The sequence below is a fragment of the Parasteatoda tepidariorum genome, chromosome 2 (genome assembly GCF_982258835.1).
Source record: "Parasteatoda tepidariorum strain Cologne lab strain chromosome 2, Ptep-v5.0, whole genome shotgun sequence".
NCBI lineage: Eukaryota > Metazoa > Arthropoda > Arachnida > Araneae > Theridiidae > Parasteatoda > Parasteatoda tepidariorum.
In genome coordinates, this window is record NC_141756.1 from 2,692,146 (window position 1) to 2,699,796 (window position 7,651).

The 7,651-nt window shown below is 29.8% G+C and overlaps 1 long non-coding RNA gene across 1 annotated transcript; it reads left to right on the top strand.

Annotated features, from left to right (window-relative positions):
- The first annotated feature begins 1,003 nt into the window (after positions 1-1,003).
- LOC147814380 (uncharacterized) lies at positions 1,004-3,266 on the top strand. The gene is made up of 2 exons (XR_015430611.1): positions 1,004-1,142; positions 3,156-3,266. It is a non-coding gene; the product is annotated as an uncharacterized LOC147814380 (long non-coding RNA).
- Positions 3,267-7,651: the final 4,385 nt, after the last annotated feature.

The following is a 7,651-nucleotide window of genomic DNA, read 5'->3' on the forward strand; positions in this document are numbered from 1 at the left end:
TTTTGAGGTTGTTTTAAATTCACTTCAAATCATCCAGACTGATAAAGTGATTTTTAAGGTATACGAGGCTGTTTTTTTTACATTTGTTACAAAAGAGGTATTTATGAGGTATAAAAAAATCAACCTTATTTCAACTAACGAGAGTGAGGTATTTACGAGGCATAAAAAAATATACCCTTTTTCTGCTAACGATAGTGAGGTATTTATGAGGTATAAAAAAATATACTTTATTTCAACTAAAGAGAGTGAGGTATTTATTGAGGTGTATGAAGTCATTTTATTTATACCTAAGCTTGTTTTAAGGTTGTTTAAAGTGCACTTCATATTAACTAGCTCACCTCCCAGACCGGTAAATGGCGTGTGTGTTGACAATTGAAAGTCTATTTGAAATTCGGTAAGTGTGCTTGACATTTATTAATTTAGTTTTATCACTTTTAATCAAATGTGTTTCAAATTTTAAACTTAAATGTTATTATTTTTGTTTTAACTACGCTTCCTGATCTTAAATAATTTAAGTTGAAGGATATTCTTAGAGGCTATCGTTGTAGGCTTAGCAATAACAGGGAATAACTGAAATATTTTTCGTCGCTGTTTAGGATAACGTTACTGGTGAATCGTTACAGCAGGTTATGCACAGTATATTTTATTGTTTGTAATTTATTCAAATAGAACCATTCTTTTTATTTTGCTTAAATGTATATGTTTTAACGTAGCAGTATGCACGCTGATTAATTGAGAAAAATGTTCAGAATTTCTCTTATAAATAAGTCATTGAAAATTGAAAGATTTTTAGAATAGCAATTTTGCTTTGAAAATCTACTATAGCTGTATGCTTATCTTTGGATATTTGTCGCAAAGTTTATATTGTTTATATATATACAAAGTTTATATATATATATATATATATATATATATATATATATATATATATATATATATATATATATATATATATATATATATATATATATATATATATATATATATATATATATATTTACAGAGCTTATCCACAGTTCCCTGATATTGCTGAGATGACCTAGGTTGTAAATAGCACATACGCAGCGGCGCAGAAGAAGAGACTAGCAAGCTACTCAGCCTTCCCCTAGGAAATAGTTCTGAATTTGTAACTAAAAGAAAAAGTAATCTCTCCTAATAAACTACAGAATTTATGTAATTGTTGATAACAATAGTTTGCTAGATATTTGATGATTGAACACTAGTAACTGTACTAGCTCACTTCTTCATGTTTGTTCACAAAACTGCTATTTTCACTACATGTTATTTTCTCGCATTTTGCCCACGTTAATTATTTACTAAGCAGATTGTTATTATTTATTGGAATATTGAGCAGAATTAAATTAATTCCGATTTCAAGTTTACGTGACAATTTGTTTCAAGGTTATGAGCATTTTCATGCAGCTGTTTATGGTTCACTACTTCAAAAATGTGCGAATTTCGGAAGTCTTAAATTTTTTAGAAATAAGTCAGTATAGAATGCAATTTTGATCCTGAATTGAATAAAATCAATTGCAAATAAAAACATTTATGGTTGAAAGTAATATGCATTGTTTTGAATCCTATGGGATGTGTATTTATATTTAAACAAGTGTTTGTAACAACTAACTATTAGTTTTATTCTGCTCGGTATTATAAGTTACATAGGAGATATTATACTCAATTTATTTTAAAAGTATTATTTCAAATCATTCTCTCTTAGACATTTTCCTCACATAAAATTACTCAAAACTTTAAAATAAATGCTCCTTATCAACTTGTAATTTGTTCTATTCGAGTGTAAAAAAAGAATAAAAATTGGTACATAACTTTAAAATTTTAATTTATTAAACGATTGTTGATTCTTGATTACATAGATTAAAAAATATTAAAATAACTATTTTTTAAGAAACGATGATGTGATTGACAATAACGTAAGTCCTTTTCAGAATCAACGTCAAAAATTTAAAAAAAAGCTGTTAGTTTCATGAAGTCTGACAAAAAGTTTAAAAATATAGACTAGGTTTATTGAGTTAAGAGATTTTTAAAAAAGACAAAATAGAAAATCTAATTATTAAGCTTACAAGTACCATAATGTTACAGATGTATAGAAAAATAAAAAGTGTTAGAATTGCATAATAAGATTGGAATTATACAGGGTGTTTATAAAGTCCCGAACCCATTTTGATGTTTGATAACTCATTAAATAATAAAGATAGATTAAAATTAATAACATAAATGGTTAGATAGACTCAAAAAGTTTCATGACCCTTGTCAATGAACTTCCACGTTTGCCCCCTTCGTCACACGGAGAATATCAATTCGATAGTCAATTTCACGCCAGGTAGCTTTCTTTTTTACAGAAAAGACGGTCTCATCAGGCGTATACTTAGACATGTTGGAAAACTTCGTATTTCCACAACTAGAAGAGCTTCAGCCACATGTCTTTTTGCAACAAGATGGTGCACCACCTCATTGGGGTATCATCGTTCGTAGTTCTTTGAATGACCATTTTCCAGGAAGATGGATTGGGCGAGGAGGTCCAATCCCTTGGCCACCCAGATCACCTGATATAACGCCACTGGACTTTTTTCTTTGGGGATTTATAAAGGACAATGTTTACAGGAGGATCGTGTCGAACATTGATGACCTAAAAGCCAGAATTACAACCGCATTACCCTCTGTGGATGCCGACATGCTTGCCGCTACCTGGCGTGAAATTGACTATCGACTTGATATTCTCCATGCGACGAATTGGGCACACGTGGAAGTTCATTGACAAGGGTCATGAAACTTTTTGAGTCTATCTAACCATTTATGTTATTAATTTTAATCTATCTTTATTATTTTATGAGTTATTAAACATCAAAATTAGTCCGGGACTTTATAAACACCCTGTATATTTGAATTTCTGTATATGTTGTTAATGGTTATACTGTCTTCAGTGTATTTTATCTTGTGGCTGTGATACATATCATGCTTTTTAGCTACGAGGATTGAATTGAAATAGCAGAAGAGTAATACTATTTATCTGAAAAAGAAAATTAATTTCATCCAGTTAATTTAAATCATAAAAAAACAATTTCTAATATTTTAAAACCTGCCACTATTATTGTAAATATGACTTTCTTACTAATTCATATATTTTTTTCTTTTAGGTTCCAATAATTACAAGTTTCAACATGTAGACGGAAACAGTTTTTAAAATAATTTTGTTGGTTTGTAAAAAAAAATGACATTTTAGTTTTAAATAAAAGTAGTACTTTGAATTTCAGCTGACTAATTATTTAAATTTGTAGTTTTATAGTTTTAAAAATTCAAGCACCTTAGACAACTATCTTCTAAAAATACGAGTATGAGTTCCCATAAATAATTTTTACTAACAGTAGAATTTGGATAAGTGTTATTTTAAGATGATTTAAATCAATCTATCAAAATTATAGAAGAATTATGCATTTGGAACTTTCTTTTATAGCTGAACAAAAGCAATTACTGCCAAAGGTCTAATATTAAAAATTTCAGGTTGATAAATGATCTCTACTAGTGAAAAAAATATAATGATATACATTATTCTTCATATAATATAAATAATATCTTTATATATATTATATTTTTTATATAGTGAGTCTAAAAATTAAAATACTAGGTGGTCCGTATAACACCTCACCTTCGTAAGTGCTAAAAAAAACAGATTTAAGTTGAGCTACATAAGCTTGAAGTGTAAAATAAATTAATACTTCTAAAAATAGAAAAATATATACTTGAAGTTACGAAATAATAACTCAAGGTAGAACATGGAACACATGGCGCTAATAAAAAATAACCTTTCCAAGTGTTGAAAATACACTTCAGGTTGATTTATTACAACCAGAAGTGTAAAATGGCCCACCTTAGGCTGAAAAATATATATCTCTACAAGCATAAAATTAGATACCTGAGGTTGAAAAATAATTACCTGAAGTCGAACAAAACACACCTGAGGTTGATTTGTAATAACCTGAAGTGTAAAATGACACACCTTAGGTTGTTGAATAAATACTTCCACAAGTGTAAAAAAATATACTTCAGGCTGATAAGTAATAACCTAATGTTTAAAATGAAACACTTTAAAGTAGTAAATATCTACCTCTCCCCAGATGTAAAATTAAACACCTTAGGTTGAAACATATATACCTCTGGAGGTATATTTAAGGTATATTTGAGGTTGGTTTTGAGGTATTCATTTGCACCCTTTTCAACCTGAACGACGTATTTAAATAACAACCTCCTTTATACCTTTAAAATATACCTTGTTTATACCTCATTTATACCTCGATTTTTTCATAAGGGAGACCAGGTTCACCCACTCATGGCAGCAGTTTTTTCTGCGGGGGATGGTGTTTACCAACAGGATAATACACCATGTCATAAGGGTCGAATCGTCATGGATTGGTTCGAGGAACATTCCAGTAACTTTCAAGTCATGTCTTGGCCCCCAAATTCACCTGACCTTAATCCAATAGAGCATTTGTGGTTCTACATGGAAAACCAAATTCGTGCTGCCACGCTACCCCCTCGCAATGCGAGGGAATTGCAGGAACAGTTGATGAGCGCTTGGTACCAGATACCTCAGACTACCTATCAGCACCTTGTGGAATCAATGCCACGGCGGGTGCTAGCAGTTTTGAGGGCTAAAGGTGGTCCTACGTGTTATTAGCAGTGTGGTCATAATGTAATGGTTCTTCGGTGTATATGTAATCAGCACTACTATAGTTTGACGCAATATTTTTTTTTAAAAATTGAAGTTGTAGCTTTCGTGACAAGTTTGCCTCAACTCTTATGAAATATTGACTGCCACTTTTCTTTTAATTTTCTTTATCTATAATAGCTGCAATTCATATTTTGGGAACGTTTCCCGCATGCAGAGTGTTAATTAAGCCTTAAAGGTAAAGAAAGAGCCCAGTCAGGCATCACTGTCAGTTTTCAGCGTGCGTGTAGCTGAACACTTTGATCAGCCTGCGGAGGGACCGAGCGTGTGAGGGTATCAGTCTAAGTTAACATGGTTTTTCGACATTTTTTAGCCAATGAAAATAAAAAAGCCACTATCTGACACTTGAAGCAAAGCTATAATTTTTAATTATATGTGCCTTCTTGCAGTAAAGAATTATAAGAGCTTTAGAATGTACAAATAAAAAAGAACTTAAATATTTTAAAAGCTAATAAATTTTCTTAAAAATCGCCAATTTTACTACTTTTTTTTATTTAGATGAAAACTAACGAAACTCACAACAGTTGTGAAAGAAGCACATTATTCGCAAAAAAAGTTTAATTTCATGCGACAATAGAGCTTTTGAAAAGCAATCTTAAATTGTTTTTCTGTAAAATACTTAACTTCGGTACATGTTGTAGGGCTTCCAAAGCGGAAGAGTCTTTGCTGAAGATCAAAACGAGAACTTTAAATAAAAAACGAAAGATAAAATTTGATAATTATTAAAAAAATATAAATTGAGGCAAGCACTCATAAAAAAAAAATATACAATACACACAGCTTAGGAGTCCCATTTTAATATAGAGGGAAAGAACAGAAGATGTAAGGGAAAAACAAATGGAAAAAAAGAACAGAAAGAATTTTACAAAATGATAAATCATTAATTCAGGAGACGAGAATATTAATATCAAAACCCGTTTAAATGCCCATCCAAATTTTCAGATGTTTATTCTCTTCTGATTTTCTCTCATTTCTTGTAAATGATTCATCAGTTTTTATTTTCTCCTCACTTAAACATTAATTTATAACGAGTTAGTGAATACCATGTCACATTTGTATGATAATAATGGGGTCGTAATAAAACTATAAAATCTGTAAAGTACTGTATGGATAACTTAAAACTTTTTAAGTCTTCATGTTACGTCATGTTATGACAATCCTTATTTTTATAATGGTCAAAAAATCCTTGAACTTCTAAAAAAAATCTTAAAAAAACTTCTTAAAAAAATTTAAATGAGGATACAAATTTTCGCATCAGTTAATTATATTTTATTTTATACAACATCATAGAAAATTTAAGTGAACCATATTAAATTACTTCTGATTTATAAAATTTAAAGAAAAAAATTTGCATCTTTAGAATTTTATTTCTGCAAAGCAATGAGACTGATTTGTTAAAATTTTGGATTTTGTTGTTTAATATAAATTATAAAAATTAATAAAAATTATATGTTAATAAAAATTATATGTTAATAATTGTATATTTTGAAATTTTAAAATTGTTTGGCCGTTATTGAAATCGATAATTAAATACAGCAGTAATATACCAGTATATAATATAAATATAGCAGTATAGCAATCGATAATAAAATATATAAGTTTTTACGTAGTAATATCGATCGATAAACGAGTTTAATCTGTGTGTACAAAGTATTTTTATTTCTGTTTCAGAAAGAGATTACGCAAAAATTGCAAATTAATATTAATTCTCTCAGACTTTTGACCCTTCTCCACATATTGCGAGCATGGTTTTTAGACAACTACTTCTCCCATATGTTGAAGATTGAAAATCCGATTCCAACGGAAAAAATACTTATTTAAAGGAAGTAAGTTTGATTTGTCACAAAATTAATTACCCTTTGCAGCCTATTTAAGCATTCTTTCCTAGTTCTCTTAAGGATACTTGCCTCCAAAAAGAAGGTATATTTTGTACTAATTAGATAAAAAGAAATGTGAATAAAAACCAAATAAAATACAAAAAAGGCCATACTATACTTCCGTATCTAAACATCAAACAAAAGTTGTAAAGCAGAAAGATAAGCGCGTGCAAAACTGCTTAGCCAGTAAAAACAGAGGAACAAGCTTGAACAAGACAATAAAAAAGAAGACAATAATTCGAAGGAGGTGAGAGGAAATTTGACGAAAATGCCTGGGTGCTAAAGATTAAATGAGAATAAATTTCCAAACCTAGAGAATGGTTGAGATACTAGAAAGACCATTGGCTATACTAGCTTAGATTTTTTCAAAATATGGTATGATTCTCCAAAATCAAGCTCCGTTGATGAAGAAGCGTGCTGCATGATTTTAGAAAAAGGAACTCAAACGTATGATTTAAATTTTAAATATGTATGGCAATGGAACGATCATTTAGTATCTTGATTTTTGACGTCACTTTCATTTTCTTAAGACGAAATTTCAGAGTACGTTTAGTTTGCCCAACGTAAGCACGACCACACTAACAAAAAATTCAATAAAAGCCATGCTCGTAAGGCTGCCCACAACTTTTTTGTTCCTCAATGAAACAATATACCCCACAAGAACAAATTGAAATTTGAAGCTTTCTTATAGCAGCAAACAATTTAAATACATTTAATAAAACGAAATTTAGTTAGCTGTAAAAGTAATTTTTCTGAGCTTTTTTCTTTCTGACCATAAGATTAAATGAAGGAAAAATAAGAATAGAAGACCATACAGATATTTTATTAATTCTCTGCTTATAGGGCGTTTTGTTAAAAAAAATGTCGATCCTTTGCAAAAAAATATTATAACCTTGTATTATTCTGAGCAATTTGATACTATGTATAAGATGAGACTCAAAAGACTTCTAAAATCGCAGCAAAAATACTGAAATCCACTTACTGAAAACAGAAAGTAACACAACCGAATTTTAAATTGGAATTGTCTGTT